This window comes from Arvicola amphibius, chromosome 2 (genome assembly GCF_903992535.2).
Source record: "Arvicola amphibius chromosome 2, mArvAmp1.2, whole genome shotgun sequence".
Taxonomy (NCBI): Eukaryota; Metazoa; Chordata; class Mammalia; order Rodentia; family Cricetidae; genus Arvicola; species Arvicola amphibius.
Window position 1 is genome coordinate 146,196,338 of NC_052048.2, and position 19,908 is coordinate 146,216,245.

Consider the following 19,908-nt stretch of genomic DNA (forward strand, 5'->3'; position numbering starts at 1 on the left):
AAAAAAAAAAAAAAAGTAAAACAAACAGTCATGGAGATTCTGCGGGTATCTTCCACAGAACCAGTGGGTCCTAGATGGGGTAGATATTACAGTGGGCCAAGCCAAGGCTGATCTATGGGTATGGGTGGTAGCTGAGCTGGTCAGTTCAGGCCCCTGGGGCCCCTGACTTGGGTGATAGGGTAGAACTAGCTCCCCTATGCTCCTGCTGTCAGTTTCCCCTCACCTGTAGTGAGGGGTGGGGCCATCTCTCCTGAGTGCAGGGGCAGCTCTCTTGTTACAGTGTCAGCAAGAGGCAGGGTCCGCTTTCCCAGATAGCCAGCATAGGGCTGAACTGGGTCAGCATGGTCCTCTGATTTCATCACACATGGATCCTATAGTCCCCTGAGGTGATACAGGCCACAGACATCAACACAGACCCCAGCTGCTATAAGGCCACGGACCCAGACACGACTCTAGGCAACAGCTGGACCTTTTCCAGGATATTTTATCACAGCAGCAGAAATGTAACTGAGACACAGAGCTTAGCTGGTGAGGACTCATGGACTTCCTCCTTGGGAAGTGAGCTTCCCCTAGCAAACTGTGTGCTGTCCCAGTAGGAGGCCTTCCCAAGTTCTGTAGACTTCCTCCCCTTTGCCTGAATGCTCTGATAAGCCATTTCTGCCAGAAGGTAACTTAAGGGTTGGCTGAGGTCCAATTACAGGTGACCAGCCTGCCCCTGGTATGTAGCTCTCCATATCTCCTGTGGGTTTATCTCCCAGGTGGGGTTCCAAGCAGAAGCTGCTCATGATTCTCTGCCCCAGAGAATACAGCCTAAGTCAGGAAGTGAAGCTCCTCTATGGAAAAGGTGATATGTAGGCAGACTTTTCTTTCCCATTGACCAGTTCCCAAATAGTCAACATGGGGACTTAATATCAATTGTAAATGCTCAGCCGATAGCTCAGGCTTATTACTAGCTAACTCTTTCATTTTAAATTAGCTCATATTTCTTATCTGCCCTCTACCATGTGGCTCATGGCTTGTTACCTCATTTTCTGCGCATCTTGCTTCCTCTGCATCTGTTGGTGTCTCCCCTGACTCTGCCCTTCTTCATCTCAGCATCCTTAGTTTGGTTGTCCCACCTATACTTCCTACCTGGCTACAGGCTGGTCAGCTTTTTATTAAACCAATTTGAGTGACAAACCTTTACAGTATACAAAAGGAATATTCACAGCAGTGTTATGTTATTAAAAGATTGGTTCTGGATGGGGATATAACTTTCATGCGTGAAGCTCTGTATTAGTACTGCAATAACAAAAATGCATTGGTGAGATGGCTCAGTGAATAAAGGCGCTTGACACCAAGCCTCATGAGCCTCAGTTCAATCCGTGGGCCCACATTAGAGGGCTAGCTTCTGCAAGTTGTCCTTTAACCCATATTCTTTCACACACTCCATGGCATGTACCCTGTCCTCACTGCAAAATAAAAATGTGCTACAATAAAAAAAAATCAAGATAGGTCCTAAAATTGGGCTATCATTCCTCAGAGTATTTAGTAAGTGCACGCACTAAGATAGACACAAATTCAAAACCCAGGGTAGCTAATTTTCTAAAGAAGATCCATCCCACTATGTGGTTAGTTTCTACTGAACAAAATCACTCTGGTAGAATTCTGGGAAGAGATTGTTTTACACACGTATTGGAAGTACAGGGCAATTCTTGTTGGTTTGGGTTTGGAAGTTTCTGGAGTGTGAGGGAACAAGCATGAATCCTTCTATTTGAAATCACACTTGTCTTGTGTGACAATGGAGAGAAGCTACAGTGTGACAGTTTGTGGGCTCCAGCCTGTCTGCAGTTGCTAAAGGCATCTGGCCCTTGGAGGACAGCTTAAACTCAAGAGTTGAAATGTGTTGTTGTCCTGTCATGGCAAGCACATCCTTCAACACAGCTCATCTCTGTGGAGCCAAAACATGGGGTTCTGAGATGCCGCTAAAGCCCACAGTGGCAGAGAGCTTTTCCTTTGTGCTGGCTCAGAGATCTTTTTCCCCTATGCCCTCAGTATCTGCCCCTTCTTGCCTGGTTTCTTCACCAAAACAAGTGTTGGGACTAGAGGGACAGCTGGAGGTGGGATGTTCGCCTAGTGTGTGTGAGGCCCTGGGTCCCTGCACCACCACTGAGCAAAATCTTGGACCCAACCTTGCCTGGACAAAGGAAAGGGGTAAAAACAGACCCTGGAGTGCTGCAGGTTTCTCTAGCAGGCATCAGCAGGAACAGAGGGAGGACTCCAAGTATTTGCTTTTCACAAGATGAAAAAAGGATTCCAGAATGTATAACTAGACAAAGATGAACCCACTGATCGGGGGCGCTGTCAGAACACAGGACTCACTTCCTGTTCAAGGGAGCCAGAGGACCCATGGATAAGGCAAACTCACTGGGAAAGCATCAGTAAAATAGTCTGGAAAAGCCTGAGCCGTGTTTGCCATGGTAGAGGAAGGAATCGAGATACTACATTGGGGGGAGGTGGGCGGAGCTTATGAAGCAGATGATGTGTGGATTGACTGTGTGACCCAAATAAACTGATGGGGTGGGAACTTGTTCTCTCTGCTCTCTGCTGATGTCCTGTGGATGTGGGGCCCTTTGGGAAGTGACTAGATTTTGCTGAGGTCATGAGGCTGAGGTCTTCTTGATGACAGAAGTGTCAGAAAAGAAGGCTGGAGAGATGGCTTAGTGGTTAAAAGCACATGCTACTTTCCCAGAGGACCTGAGTTTGGTTCTCAGCACCCATATCAGGGGGCTCAAAACCACCTGTGGCTTCAGCTCCAGGAAACCGATTCCTGCCTCCACTGGTACCTGCACTCACATGTGCATGCTCTCACAGACAACATACACATATTTAAAGTAATTTTTTTTAAGGAGAGGATGATTATTTTGGGATGTAACTCAATGGCAGCATGCCTGCCTAGCACTTGGCAGCATGCCAGCCTAGCATGTGCAGTGCCCTGGTTCAATCCCCAGCACAACACAAAAGAATAACCTGTTCTTTCTCCTTAAGTGACGTCACCAGCCCTCTGCTCTTCATAGATTAGCCAGGCTTGGATGCTTTGTTACAGCAACAGAAGAGAAATTAAGACACATGTGTAATATATCCAGCTAGAGAATTCAGAGGGCCATTTCAGTCCCAGAGAATATCTTCTTCAGAGAAATCACTGGGAAAGAACTGGCTGACATCTGAGTGGTGCATCAGAACATAGGAGCAAATGGGTGGAAACACTGCAGCGTGCATGTGCCATCCAGCACTGCAGGAAACTGTCCAGCGCAGCTACAGCTGAAGTCACAACTGGATCTAAGGATCAATCCCAAGGGGATTCCAGACAGCCCAAACCTGAGCCTCTCAGAGGGTCAAATGTTTTCTTTGCCCCTGGCGGTAATGGCAGATATTGACCCTGCTTGACTGGCTCTAGAATCACCTACAAGACCAGCCTCCAGGTGTGGCTCTGAAGGACTGTCTAGGTTAGGTTGACCTCTAGGCCAGCCTGTAAGGAATTGTGATAATTATGGTGGGAAGATCCACCCTAAATGTGGGCAACACCATTTGCCAGCCTGATGTCCTGAACTGTGTGAAAAGGAGAAAGTGGTAGGGCCTGGGAGATGGCTCAGTGGGCAAGAGTGCTTGCAGCCAAAATTTAGATCCTGAATTTGATCCCTAGGACTTTCAACGTGGAAGGCAAGACCTGACTCCTGCAGGTTACCTCTGACTTCCAACATGTGCAATGTTAGTTAATAAAGGAGGTGGAGGGAGAAAATAAAAACCAGCATTTATCTCTCTCTGCTTTCTGACTGCACAGGTAATGTCATCAGCTGCCTCAAATTTCTGCCTCCTTGATTTCTCTGCCATGATGGATTCTACCCTTGAACCAGGAGACAAAACAAACCCTTTCCTTGCATTGCTTTTGACACAATATTTTGTCACAGAAACAGGAAAAATGATTAAGACACTGGCAAAGAACCACAGCCCTTCTGGATGAAGCCCGAAAAAGAACTGACTTGTTTTTTTGTTTCTCGGGAGTGAATTTTGAAACAATTCTCACTATGTAGTCCTGTTTATCCAGGTATTTATTATTTAATGCAGAGTGGCCTTGGACTTTGGGAAATCTGCTTGCCTCATCATTTGAAGCATTTAGACATGCACCATTAAGCCTGGCTGTAAGAAGATGTATAGGATACATTAGTGACCACATTTCAGGGGTTCTCTTTAAAGGAGGTTAGTCATCTCTTCAGTTAAAAAAGAGCATATCTGTGGAGGTCCAGGAAGGGGGTGGATTTGGGAGACCACTGTGGCAATTTGAGTCAAGGACCAGCTCCACCACCACATCTACCAAGCATTCATTCAAAGGACACCTTTATCAGGAGTGATAGTTTGAATGTATTTGGCCCCATAAACTCATAGGGAATGGCTGTAATGCTCTGTCCTGTCCCGTTAAGAGATAAACCCCACCCACTCCTTCCCCTGTCAACCACTGAGGCAGGCAGATAAGGCAGGCAGATCTTCCTTCTACTTCCAGTCTGAACCCTTCCTCTCTCTCTCTCTCTCTCTCTCTCTCTCTCTCTCTCTCTCTCTCTCTCTCTCTCTCTCTCTCTCTCTCTCTCTCTCAGAGGTAGCTTCTGTCTCACTTTCCTCTCCCCCTTCTCTGTCTGTCTCCCTCTGTTCTTCCTCCTTCTCCCCTTCCCTTCCATAACCCGCTAAATAAATATCCAACCTGACTCTGTAAGACATGCCTATCCATCTCAGTCTCTCACCCACCACACAGCTCCCTACCTAGGACTCACTGCCCCTCCTGGGCCATGGGCCACTTGGGGGCTCCCTGCCTGGGACTGGCTGCCTTAGTGGCCTGCCATGGTTTCAGGATCTTCTGCCCACTGCAGCCACTCAGGGAAACAGCATCATTTTTACTTAAACCATAACATTGGCACCATGACTCAGAAGTGTAACCTTGTTGGAGCAGGCTGGATGACACATATTTGATCCAGACCTTGAGGCTGGAGGGCACAGCTTTAAACTGGACTTCACCTTCTATTGGAAGTGTGTCACAGTGGGGACAGACTTTGAGGTCTTTTTTTCAAGCTTCACTCAGTATGACAGTCAACTGACTTCTTGTTGCTTTTGAGTCAAGGTATAGGGCTCTTGGCTCCAGCACCATGTCTGCCTGTGTGCCACCATGCTCCCCCTCCTAATGATAATCAACTGAACCCCTAAAACTGATAGTGAGACCCTTCAACTAAATGTTTTCTTTATAAGAATTGCTGGGAGCTTGTGTGTACATGTGTGTGAATGAGCATTTATGTAATATACCTATACAGATCTATATTATATATACAGTTTTGTACTATCATTTAAAATAAAGACATTTCTTAATAATAAAAAAAAGAACTGCTGTGGTCATGGTGTCTCCTCATAGCAATAGAAGACAAACTAAGGCAGAGGTGTACCTCTATAGTTTGTTTCTAAGCATCTTGTGGGACCTTGTAATCAAAAGATCTTTGATATCTCTCTTTCCTGATGATCTGGCACATGAATCTCATCTAACAGACATTCTTCCTGTCTGCAAGGCATGATTTTAATTCAAGGAGGTTCCCATTCAATGTGTTGTTTTCTTCTTTCTGCCAGCACTGTGCCCACATAACTTTTGGAGGCTCCCTTTTCCATTCAGCTCTGTAATCTCAGAATTTAGGAGACTGAAGCAGAAGGCTTGCCTAGAGTTCAAGTCTAACTGGGTTGTGTCAGGGACCATCGTCCTTAAAGGGATAGCAGAGGTCATTGCCTTAAGGATGTTTACGGAGATCCCACCCCTCATCCCAAACTATCTTGAGAGCTATCCGTTAAGGGAACCCACCCCTTACTCCAATGCTAATGGATCACATCTGTTAACGGAACCCACCCCTTACTCCAATGTTAATGAATCACATGCTTAGGCTTATACCAGGTGCTGGCTGATGACCTTCAGTTACCCCGGTAGAGTTCCTGCCTACCCCTACCTCCACCCCATTCAAGGGTATATAAGCTGTAACGTTCACCCCAATAAACGGAGACCTTGACAATAGAATCTTGCTTGGTCTCCATTCCTCTTCTTCAGCCCATGTCTTGCAGGTTAGCGCCCCTTCAGAGGACCCTGAATAGCTGACCCTGCCGGCGGGGTTAGGGTTGCATAGCAAATTGCTGGTCAAGCTGGGCTGTAATGTGAGAATCTGTATCAAAAACAAAATGGAGCAGAAATACACAAGAAATAAAAGCAAACAGTGATGGTTAGTTTTCATCATCAGTTTGATACAGTCTAAAATCACCTGGGAAGAGAAACTCAGTGAGAGATTGTTGAGATCCAGTTGGCCTGGCAGGCATGTTGTCTTGATTACATAGATTGACATGAGAAGACCTCCCATCTGAAAGTGAGTCACACCATTCTCTAGACAGGTGATTCTTGACTACATAAAGGTGGAAATGGTAAGCTGAGCAGTGGGAATGCATTCTTTATTTCTTGACCATTCTTGACTGTGGATGTGATATGATATGACTAGCTACTTTAAGCTCCTACTGCATTGCTCTCTCTACTCTGAAAGACTGTAGCCTAGAATTATTAGGTAAAATAAACCCTATCTTCATTAAGTTAGTTTTTTTAAAATAAGGGTAATTTCTCATAGTAACTAGAAAAGAAGTGAAGACATAAAAAGGAAAACTATTAGTCCTAATGCCTGTTTATTAATATTCTTATTGTTGGAAATGAATAATCTTGGTGTCACACAAAGAAACCCATTAACAAAATGAAAGTAACCAGGCAAGGCAATTTCTTTTTATTGTCTTAGTTTTTGTGTGTTTGTTTTCAAGACAGGGTTTCTCTGTGTAGCTTTGGAGCCTGTCCTGGAACTCACTCTGTAGACCAGGCTGTCCTTGAACTCACAGAGATCCATCTGCCTCTGGCTCCCCGAGTGCTGGGGCATGCACCACCACTGCCTGACTGGCAATTTCTTTTTGTGAAAAGAGTGGGCCATGACCAAAATTGGGGTAGCAAGCATGCAGCACCAAGATGGCCTTTGGCTTTTATCCCCAGCTTGAGGGGAGACTTGGCTATTCCTAATTCAGTCTCACAGATTACTCCCAACTGGCCAATTTGTAAAGTGGCAAGACAAAATAAACAAAGGAACTAGGGAGAGGAGGAGATCTGAGGATAAGCGGGCACACAGCCATTACGTGATTGTAAGAAAAGACTGAATATCTCGAATCATTTCTCAAAGACCCATAAACTTAACCTGCTCAGTATAACAACCCCCGACATACCCATCGTCCTTCCAACTCATTGCCAATGTGATCTTAGTTTCCTCTGCTCTGTCTCCTTCTTCCCTCTCCCACACACTCACACGACGCTATTACATCTATTAACTCAGTCTAGCATTTGTGTCAACATCTGGTTCTTTTGTGTTGCTGAGACATTTTTTCTGACAAAGCAACTTAATGAGGGCAGTTGACTTTGGTTTACAGTTTCAGAATGTCTCAGTCCCATGACAGGGAAGGAACCGGGGACATCTGACAGAAACTGTGCTCTTTGCAGAAAACCAGGAAGCAGAAACAGGAGAGCCAGATGCAAGTGCACTGTTGTTCCTACTGCTGCCAGCTAGACACCACCTTCTAAAGAGTCCACAGCCTCCAAACAGTACCACCAGTCACTCGGGAGCACTGTCAGCACCAGCCAGTGGGAGATGCTACAGGTTCAAACTGCAGGGATATTCAAAATGAGGATTCTTAAATTACATAACCACCAAAACAATAATTTAAAAAGAGAAAAAAGAAAAAAAATGAAAGACTTCAATCCAAATACTCAGGAAACAGAGGCAGGTAGACCTCTGAGTTCCAGGCCAGTTTAGTCTACATAGTAAGACTACCTCAAAAACAAAACAAAACAAAGCAAAAAACAAAGAAAAAAACAAACAAGCAAAAAAATGTATCTTCAGTTCAAGCACCTTAGAAAGTTGAGGCTGGAAAAGCAGGAATTTAAGGCCATCCTTGGCTACATAAAGAGTTTGGGACCAGCCTGGGCTAGATGAAACCCTGTTTTTAAAACAAACAAAACAATACAGCCGTGCCGTGGTGTCCTACCCCTTCAATCCCAGCACTTGGGTGGATCTCTGTGAGTTCAAAGCCAGCCTAGTCTGCAGAGTGAGTTCCAGGACAGCCAAGGCTATACTCAGAAACCCTATCTCAGAAAAAAAAAAAAAAAAACAAAACAAACAAAGACAGCAAAACAGAAACACCGCACCTAAAATGCTTATCGCTATCCTACGCCCAGTCCCTTCCTCTTTACGTTTGGCTCACTGAGATCACCACTCTGCTTTTCGGGCTGAAATCAGGATACAGGTGGCCCACCTTCTATGCCTAGCTGCTGTGTCTCTTCAGTCTTTAAATGAGGACTCCTTGGCCCTTTCATCCCTGTGGTGGCTTTATCGAGGAGGATTAGCCATTTGTCCTGCATACTCTGCTTCTTGACTTCAAAGGGGGTACAGATCACCCAACAGTCTTTTGAGGTGTAGATTGGTGTAGAGCCAGCTCTGCCCAGGAGACATCCTTGCTACCCTCTGCTGACCAAGATTTTAGTCCCTCCTTGTTTTACATATATGTTCATTTGCTTTCGTGCTGGGAACTAAACCCAGGAACCCACACATGCTAGGCAAACGCCGGACCTCTGAGTTACATTTTCAGCCCCAATCTTGTTTTAATTAACTATTTCTATATACATATATATTTTTTTAAAAGTTCACTTGGACTCTAAATTTTAAAATCATTTAATGCCAAAATCAGTTTCTATATCCTATGGTTTGGAATTTATAGCATTTTTCACAAATTTGTTTGCTTTCTTTTTTGTTATTATTTATTTATCTAGTTATCTATCTATTTGACAGGGTCTCACTACTTAGCCTGGAACTCACTATTAAGATCAGAGTGCTTGGGTTAAAGACATGTGCCACCATACCAAGTGTGTGTGTGTGTGTGTGTGTGTGTGTGTGCGCGCGCGCGTGTGAGCACACATGAATATGGAGGTCAGAGAGTGACTTCATGGAGTCATTTGTCTCCTTTCTCCTGCACATGGACTCCAGGGGCTGATCTTGGGCCATCAGCCTTACGTGACAAGCACTCTACCTGCTAAGTCAACTTGCTTAGTTTTTCATGAATTTGTTTTTCAAATGCGAGAGAAGCAACCCTAAAACAAAAAGAATTTGAAAGTGTCACTGATAAACTAAGGAATTCGAGCATGGAGAATATCCACATTTAGAAAACCAACAACAGAGAATAAAAATACAGAGGCTGTGCACTACCCGGTTGCCATAGTGAAGGCAAGACTGCCATGGTGTTAAGTGATGCAAAGGCAGCCATTGCCGACTAGCAATGCCAGCCTGATACCCAGTGATGGGGAAAGTTAGGGTCTGGTTGTTTTAATTAAAGGTAGTTAGCCCAGCAGAGACTCAAAACTTTTTAGCCTTCCCTTGCCCCTTTGCACCAATTAGTCAATTTCGTCAGGTTGTGAAATTGAGCTCCCACCAATGGGATGAGGCACAGTCACTACCTATGTCAGGGATAAAAGGTAGAAGCCACGTTGGCCCCAGTGTGCTTGCTAGCCTAGGCTGGGTTCTGGTAGACCCTTTTTAATGAAAAGGGTTGTCTTGCTGAGCTATTTTAGCTTTGTGTGCTCCTTTGTGCAACACCGGGGTTATTCATTATTTCTAAAAATGGCAAGAGAAGGCATTGCTGCTGAATGGGGAACTAGTCCTGGTAGGGTGAACTGATTTTCATGTGAGGTACCAGAAGACGAGTGTGGAGATGGGGGCGCTTCTCTGACTCACAGGAAAGCTGCTCATTCCTGAGGAGAGGACACTGGTGTCCTTGCTTCCCATGGCTTGGCTTAGGGACTTGTTCACACACCTGGGCATCATCCTATGAACCTGTCTTTAGGCCCCTAGTATAACCTGGCAGAGGCAACAGAGTTGGTACTGACCAAGGGAAAAGAAAGAAAAGATAAAGTGGAACCAGCCAAACTTAGTGGCATGGTATCCTTCTTACAAATCCTTCTTGAATACACCTGACTGGCTGCTCACTGAACAGCAGTTTCCTAGATGTGTTCAGTTTCATGAAACCAATTTCACTATATGCCTACTTTATGGTAGGAATTTGGCTGGCTATTAAGAACAGGAAAAATAATGGGCAGACATTGATCCTGCTGTGAGGGGGCATGCAGTCTCCTAAGTGAGTGGTTGTGGTATGCCCAGAGTCATAGCTAAAGGAAAGTGAACTTAAATAATAGCTACATTCTGACTCTAAAGAAATGGTCATAGCCAGAACCTGGAAACAGCCTAAATGCCCCTCGACTGAAGAATGGATAAGGAAAATATGGTACATTTACACATTGGAGTACTACACAGTAGAAAAAATAACATCTTGAATTTTGCAGGAAAATGGATGGAGCTAGAAAACATGATATTGAGTGAGGTAAGCCAGACAGAGAAAGACAATTATCACATGTACTCACTCACAGGTGGTTTTAAACATAAAGCAAAAAAAAAAAAAAAAAAAAAAAAAGCCAGCCTACAAACCACAATCCCAGAGAACTTAGACAACAATGCGGACACTAAGAGAGACTCACATAGATCTAATCTACATGGGAAGTAGAAAAAGACAAGATCTCCTGAGTAAATTGGGAGCATGGGGACTTGTGGGAGGGCTGAAGAGTTGAGGGGAGAGGCAGGGAGGGGAGCAGAGAAAAATGTAGAGCTCAATAAATATTAAAAAAAAAAAAAAGACCTAACACCATCAAAAAGAAAAAAGAAATGGTAATCCGTGAAGGAGTTTAAGACATGGACTGTGGGCATTCTTGTCGGTAGTCCCCAGTCCTAGGGATAAGGGGGAAGTTTAATCTTCCGGTGTCTGGCCTCCACTACCATCACTACTGAGTCATGGGGTATTTGACTTAAACCTGGACACTTCCTGGTTATCTTCAACATAGAGAGGTCCCCTCCACCTTAGAAGCCCCCAACCTTAGAAGTCTTCTCTTCTCCATCTCAGAGGCCCTCTCTGTCTTAAAGATCTCCTGTCTCAGAGCCCCTCTCCCTCTCAGAGGTCCTTAAATCTCGGAGGTCCTCTCTATCTTAGAGGTGCTCTCCTCCCCAGAGGTCTTCTCCATTTTAAGGTCTTCTTTGATTTAAAGGCTGTGGTAGTTAATCTCAGTTGTCAAAACTTGGTGATCTCTAGAGTCACCAAAGGGGAGGTTTCTAGGTGTACCTGTAGGACATTATCTTGAAGCGGTTAGCTGATGTAGGGAGCCCCATCTATTATGGGCGGCACTATATAAACAGGAGAAAGTAAGCTAGCACCAGCGCCCATCTCTGTCTTCTTCCTGACTGTAGATGATGTGATGTGACCGGTTGCTCCAAGCTCCTGCTGCCTTCCTTTGCCCACCAAAATGGGCTGTACCCAGAACTGTGAAGCAAAATAAGCCCTTTCTCCCTTCAGATACCTTTGTTAGATATGGTATTACAGCAACAGGAAATGTAAGACAGCGGCCGTCTCCATCTCAGATGCTGTTCCACCTTCTGAAATACCATGATTTCATTTAGCTGATTGCACTTGAATGATATCAGTCGCCATGTTCTCTGCCACATATATTTATCAACTGTAAATGAGATTCAAAAGATTGATGAGATTCCAGTCTGGATTTGGGCAAAGGAGGGGAGCAGGATAGGACCATCCCAGGAAGCTCCAGCTTCCTTCCATGTTGCCACAGGATTCAGGCCGTACCCCTGTCATTGCTTTGTTACAATGACTCCTGCCTGGTCCTCCCTTAACTGTAACGATAACAACCCTGAGCTCCCCGTTTCACTCTAGGTTGCTAAAAGGTGATATCTGTTTCTGTACCTTCCAACAGTAGGTGCAGTATTTTGCAAAAGTGTTCTTGTAAACTACTTGATGGCCTTGAATTATATTTAGTATAGAAACAGTGGGACAAGGTCTAGAGAGATGGATCAGCTGTTAGGGGTGGGTATTATTCTAACAGAGGGCCCAAGTTTGGCTCCCAACACCCGCATCAGGTAGTTCACAGTTCCATGTTCAAGGGATCCAATGTCCTCTTCTGGCCTCTGTGAGGGCCTCACTCGTGTGTGCAACCTCTCATATACATATTTTTATAGAAGATATAGGAAAGTTTCCTAATTATTTCTCTTTATTCATAATTTTTGGCCATTGGCTACTTGAAATGAGGATACTATATCAGACTTCATAAACTTGGTTTGAAAAAAAAAAGAATGTGAAGCTAATTTTCTCCTTCTTCAATAGGTTTAATTATAAATGTTTTAAATCACAGCACCACTGGCCAGCAGCAGTTTTCTGCCTTTTGTGTGTTATTGTGTAGCACTTTTTTTAAAAACCCAAGACTATAGGTAGCAGCAAGTAGCAGAATGGCTAGGGAACAATGATTCCAAAGTGGCAATATCCTATGAGACAGGATTCTAGGAATTCACAGCCAAAGGTCAGAGCGTTGGGACCACCAGGGACCCAGATTACTCTCTCTCTCTCTCTCTAGATATGCCTCATGCTTTGCAGAGTGGCTTGCCCCCTTGTGGCTGCAAACTGCCTGATGCATTTCTGAACTTCTGTTTTGTCCACTCACGGGGAAGAAAAAGGTGGCCCAAAAGGCTTGGTTTCGCTCAGTGATACCCATACCTCTTCCGGGCAGTGTGAAAAATGGGTTGCCCCAGACACCCCCACGGCAGACTTCCTCTGCGTCCAGGTGACAGACCAGTCTTGTTATGTTATGTTATGTTATGTTATGTTATGTTATGTTATGTTATGTTATGTTATGTTATGTTATGTTATGAAGGAAGCCGGGAAAGGTGTTGCTTAGCTTTCTGTCCACACATCAGAAAAATGGGGGGATACGGGTTTGGAGTGATATTGGGACAACTTATAATGATTACGGTTGCGGTCATGGGTTTCTCCTTTTTAAATGTTTAACTCACTACTATAAATCTTTCTGTTATAATACCATGTCTCTCACCAATCCTTTGAACCTCCCTTTTTTTGACAAGTGAATTATGTTTCAATGAAATGCCATTCTTACAAGAGCTGAAAAGGGTGTCTAGATTTTTATTGATTTGGTTTTTGCTTTGTGCTGTGTTTTATTAGTTTTTTGAGAATTTCACATGATGCATTTTTATCATATTTACCCCTCAATTCCTCCTAGATCCTTTTCCACCCAACGTTCACCCTTCTTCTTCCAATAACCCATCAAGGTCAGTCTGTGTTGCCCATATGTGGCCTTCCACTGGAGTGTGGCTGACGTATCAGGGGCTATACACTGAAACAAAAAAAGACAAGAAACAAAAAAGCATGACTCTCCCTGCCCCAGAAGCTATCGTTGCCAATAGCTCTTCAACTAGGGGTAGGACTTCATGGCCATCTCACCTCTCCATGCTGGAATGTGGTCTGGCTGGAGCTTGCACGGGTCTGGTGGCTGGAGTTCTTAAGTGCTGCTGCCCCGCTGTGTCCGGAAGATGATATTTCCTTGTGTTTTCGTTCCCTGCCTCCTACTCAGTGGGTGCATCAAGTAGGTTGGCGCCTTAGTCAGTGTTCTATTGCTGTGAAGAGACCAGGGTCAAGGCAGCTCTTATGAAAGAACACATTTGATTGGGGGCTTACTTACATTTTCAGAGTTTGAGTCCATTATCACGATGGTGGGGAGCAGGTGATATGCAGGCAGGTGCTTAGAACAGTAGCCGAGATCTACATTCTGATTCATAGGCAAAGAGAGAACTGGGCCTAATGTGGTCTTTTGAAACCTCAAAGCCCACCCACAGTGACACACTTCCCCCAACGAGGCCACACCTTCTCCAACAAGTCTGCACCTCCTAATCACTATAATCTTTTCAATTAGTTTCACTCCCTGGTGACCAAGCATTCAAATATATGAGCCTATGGGGACCAATTTTACATAACCTCACATCCAGTTATAACAAAATGGAGAGAACTCATATATAGGCCTGAAATGTGTTAGTGGGCAGCATTCTTTGCTCTTTGATTGGTGGAGTCTACTCTTCTGTTAAGCTAATATATTCCAAAAGGTTTTTAACCTTTCAGTCACAGAATCTTAGATCCAACACAGAGAGGGTAAATGATGGCTATTTATCTCCAGAGGGGGCTTGGGAAAGCCCAAGATCAGTTATACTTTTGTTCAGAATCTTCAACATTTTGCTCCAGATCTTCAACATTCTAAATGCTCCACAATTGTTGAAATTCTAATCAGTCCATCCGTCTTGCAGAGGCTTTCAGTTGGAAGGCACGGCTTCTTTCTCAGAACGTTCAGTCTCATTAGTGATGTTGAACGTTTAAAATTCTTATTTTGCTTTTAATTATGTATATGTGTGTGTCTGTGTGGGGGTATGTACACGTGAGAGTAGGTACCCTTGGAGGCCAGAAGAGGGCATTAGATCCTCTGGAATTGGAATTACAGATGTTTGTGAGCCACTTGACTTGGTGCTGGGGACCAAACTGGGATTCTCTGCTCTTAACCCCTGAGCCACTCTACAACTGCCAATCACTTTTTAAAAATATTCTTGTTTGTTTGAGGCAGGGTCACACTATGTAGCCCTGGTTAGCCTGGAATTCCCTGTATAGACCAGGCTGGCCTCACAGAGATCTGTCTGACTGTACCTCTCAAGTGTTGGGATTAAAAGCATGAACTACTATGCCTAACCTTTAAAAATATTCTTACTGCCTATATATGCTCAGATCTAAACATTGAAAGACCCTGATAAATCCAGACCCCTCTAGCAGAAAGAGTAGAGCCAAAAATCTAGCAGGGAGAGAAGAACCAAAAATCTAGGTTAGCTGGTTCAGTGACTCTGATCCAGGAACTAGCTAACTGTAACCCGCCCATCAGGTCCAGTTATTCAAGAGTCTGAAGAGGTGCTGTCTGAAAAGACATGGGCAAGAGAGAGAAACGAGACCAAGCAGGGTTTAATTGTCAAGGTCTCCGTTTATTGAAGCAAGCTTTTTGTCTTAAATAGTTCTCCAGCGAGGAACTCGGGCAGAGGGAGGGGGAAGGGAAGGAGGGGCTCGGCTACTTGGCAGCTATGCGGGGTAGTTGCAAGGTCAGCTGTTAGAACATCTGCTGTTAGCGATAAGCGACAGACAAGGGAGACACTCTGTGGTGCTTTCCGGACCTTGAGTCTCTAAGATTAACACACAATGTTTTAGTTAACTTTAAGTTTTCTGTCTCCTTGGGTTTTTACTTCAAGGCCCTGTGAGAAAGGAGAGGCCCGAAATGGCCCCTAACAGCTAACCATAAAGTTAGATTATAATCTTGAGAATAAACAGGGAGTTACCCCCTTGTGATTATCACTGGTATTTTCGGAATTTTCCAATTATCACTGGTATTTTCAGAATTTTCCAATGACGCCCTCTCTACCCCCTTTGGGCTGTGGTTTCTTCCCCTAAGTACCCCGTCTTCCAGGTACTCAGGGTCGAACTCCTCTACCCCTGCCTGGGAAATCAGTTTCGGCTCCAGCATGCTGGTTCCTGCTCTGTCAATAAACCTCCTGTGATTGCAGCAAGGATGGTCTCTCGTGAGTTCCTGGAGGGTCATGTTACCCCGAGACTTGAGTGAGAGTCTCCCCACTCCAGGGGTCTTTCAACATGACATTTATTACCCGCCCCCTTATTATGGAAGAGGAAGTAAAAGAGATATAAGAGCCAGAGGCTGGGGGAAATGTGGAGAAAAGGTGTCTTCTGAATGGGACATGGCCATTGCATGCATGAGCTCATAGTAGTTGTGGTTACCTGCACAGACCTAAACAAAACCAAGCCAGCAACATTTCAGTATGGGCAGGGAGGGTCTCATGAGGCCCCCACCTCTAGCTAAAAAGCTAGCTATTGGCAGCTAATAGCTGTAGGAGAACAAAGAGAGTTATTTTGTGGGGAGTGTGGCCTCTGGTTGCCTGTACTCTGGCATTCAAATGTGGGCAGCACAGTTGAACTCAGTGGATCATAAAAACAGAAAAGGATCTGAAGAGGAGAGGGATGTGGTGGGAAGGTTCAGAGGAGTGAAAGCCAGGACTCTGGGATAGGTATGATCAAGATACATTATATGCATGTAAGAAATGTTCAAAATAAAATATTCTCAATTTTAAAAGGATTTTTTTTAATCTTGATTTATGTTTGTGTGCATGTCTATGTTGAGAAATGTTCACAAGGATGAAGTCACCCACAGAGGCCAAAGGACCTGGAGCCCTCAGGATCGGGGTGTCAGGTGGTTGTGAGCTACTTGATATGGGGGGTAGGAATTGAACTCAGGTCCTCTGAAAGAGCTGTCTGTGCTCTAAACACTTAAATCATCTGTCCATCTCAGAAGGAAAAAAATGATGAAAGGTTGGCTGGGAAAGGAGCCCAGTAGGTGGAGTGGATGCATAGCATTTAGTAAGGAAACCCAGGGTTTATTTCAGGTACTGAAAACCAAAATAGGTATGGTAGTAAATGCCTGTAATCTCAGCACTGAGAGATGGAGGAAGGAGGATCAGAAGTTCAAGGTCATTCTCAGCTAACACACAAAACAAAAGAATCCCTGGAGGGAATCAGGTAGGCTAACTGCAGAACTTCACCCTTTGGCCTTCTTCTCTAAGTCCAACTCCCCAGTCTCATCCCCAGCTCTGTGGCAGACCTTCTGTAAGCCCCATCCCATGCTCTGCCCTTGTTCCCAGGGCACTAAGCCTGGGGGAACACCCTGCTTTCCTCCTCCTGTGAACCCTCTCCCCCTACTCCCAGTCCATTCCCATCTTAAGTGGTTCAGTTCCCCAGAGAAAATACACAGAGAAAAACAAGACCCTTTCTTCTGCTGCATCCAAGAAACATGCCTTAACATCAAGGATAAGCATCACCTTGGGGTAAAAGGATGGAAAAAGATATTCCAAGCAAATGGATATAAGAAGCAAGCTGGTGTTGAAAGACCCCCCAGAGTGGGGAGACTCTCACTCAAGTCTCAGGATAACACAACCCCCCAGGAACTCACGGGAGACCATCCTTGCTGCAATCACAATAGGTTTATTGACAGGACAGGAACCAGCACGCCTGGCCGAAACTCATTTCCCACACAAGGGTAGAGGAGTTCGACCCCAAGTAGCTGGGAGAGGGGGTATTTAGGGGAAGAAAGCACAACCCAAAGAGGGTAGGGAGGGCACCATTGGAAAATTCTGGAAATACTAGTGATCATTGGAAAATTCAAAAAATACCAGTGATAATCACAGGGAGTTAACTCCCGTTTCTCAAGATTATTCTCAAGATTATAATCTAACTTTATGATCAGCTAGTTCCTGGAACAGATTCACTGAACCGGCTAACCTAGATTTTTGGTTCTTCTCTCCTTGCTAGATTTTTGGCTCTATTTTTCCTGCTAGAGGGGTCTGGATTTATCCCCGTCTTTCAGTGTAACCAATAATATCTGGCAAAAGAGACTCCAAACAAAAACTAATCAGAAAAGATAAAGAAGGACACTACAAACTCATCAAAAGAAAAAAATTCACGGGCTGGAGAGATGGCTCAGCGGTTAAGAACATTGCCTGCTCTTCCAAAGGTTCTGAGTTCAATTTCCAGCAACCACATGGTGGCTCACAACCATCTGTAATAAGGTCTGGTGCCCTCTTCTGGCCTGCAGGCATACACACAGATAGAATATTGTATACATAATAAATAAATAAATTTAAAAAAATTCAACACTAGGACATTTCTATTCTTAACATCTATGCCCCAACCACAAGGGTACCCAAATTTGTAAAAGAAACACTGCTACAAAGAAAAGAAAAGAAAAGAAAAGAAACACTACTACAGGTTAAATCACATACTGACCCTCACCTACTGAGAGTGGGAGACTTCAATAACCACTCTCACCAATAGATGGGTCATCCGGACAAACATTAAACAGAGAGACACTGGAGCTAACTGATGTTATAAACCAAATGGACCTAACAGATATTTTCAGAACATTTCACCCAAACAGAAAAGAATATACCTTCTCAGCACCTCATGGAACTTTCTCCAAAATTGACTGCATACCCAGAAACAAAGCAATTTTCCAACAGATACGAGAAAATGGAAATAACATCCTGCTTCCTATCTGACAGCCATGAATTAAAGCTCACTGTCACCAACAAGAGAAAGAACAGCAAGCTTACAAACCTGTGGAAACTGAACAACTTGCTACTGAATGAAAATGGCTCGAGACAGGAATTAAGAATTAAGACGTTCTAGAATTGAATGAAAATACAACAATGAAAGCGGTACGAAAAGGAAAAGACTATATAGTATTTGATAGGTTTCTGTAGCCCAGTAATAAGACTATATAGCATTTGATAGGTTTCTGTAGCCCAGTAATAAGACTATATAGCATTTGATAGGTTTCTGTAGCCCAGTAATACGTTTCTCTACCAACACAGTAATCCAGATCAAGTAGAATTAAAAAGTAAAGGACCAGGTGACCCTCCAGCCCCCAGAGATGGGGGGGGGAGACAGGAGAGAAATCACCTGGCCAACCTGAAGGAGGGGCTTAAATACCCTCCCTGTGCTGCGATGACCCAATGAGGAGTCCTCCACAAGCTGGGCTGAGCCCAGTTAAGGTAGGTGGGGTCCTGAGTAGCTGGCAGCTTTGGGGAAGGAGCTGCCACAGCTCCTGCCAGGAATATGGAACTGGACTTTTGGCGGCTTTTCTGTGAGGGCAGGTTTTGGAGAAAGAGAACGGGGGCTGAGCTGGAGATTCCCGCCAACAGCACTAAGTGCCTACATAAAGAAATTGGAGCAATCTCAGAGTAGCAATTTAGCAGTAACGTAAAAGATCTAGAACAAAAGGAAGAAATCACACACACAAGTCGTAGACAGCAAGAAAAACAAACTCGGTGCTGAAATAAATAAAATAGAAACAAATAATCAATTAAACAAAAAGTTGGTTCTTTGAGAAAATCAATAAAGTTTACAAAACCTTATCCAAATTAACCAAAAGGCAGGGAAAGAATATCCAAATTAATAAAATAAGAAATGAAAAAGAGGACATAACAACAGACACTGATGAAATCCAGAGATTTATAAGGGCATACTTTAAAACCTAGTACTCAGCCCAGCCACGGTGGTGCATGCCTTTAATCTCAGCATTCAGGAGGCAGATCTTTGAGTTTGAGACCAGCCTGTTTTACAAAATGAGTTTCAGGCCGGGCGGTGGTGGCGCACGCCTTTAATCCCAGCACTCGGGAGGCAGAGGCAGGCAGATCTCTGTGAGTTCGAGACCAGCCTGGTCTACAAGAGCTAGTTCCAGGACAGGCTCCAAAGCTACAGAGAAACCCTGTCTCGAAAAAACAAAAAACAACAAAAAAAACAAAAAACAACAACAACAAAAAAAAAACAAAATGAGTTTCAGGACAGTCAGAGCTGTAATATAGAAAACCCTGTCTGGAAAACAAAAACAAGACAAAAAAACCCAACAACAACAACGACAAAAAATTTGAAAGCTTGTACTCCACCAACTGAAAATCTAAAAGAAATGGCTAATTTTCTCAATATATATCACCTATCAAAGTTAGATCAAGATCAGATAAGCAATTGAAACAGACCTATATAAATCCTTAGTGAAATAGAAGCAGTCATTAAGAGGGGTTTTATCACAGAATTCTACCAGACTTTCAAAGAAGAGTTAACACTAACACTCCTCAAATTATTCCACAAAATAAAAACAGAAGAAACATTGCCTAATTTGTTCTATGAGTTACCCTTTTACCCTTCCCAAAACACAAAGGCCCAAAAAAGAACACCATTAGCTCAGACACTAAGAGTAATGTGTAGTGAGAAGCGGCGGGGCTGCATCCCGCCACC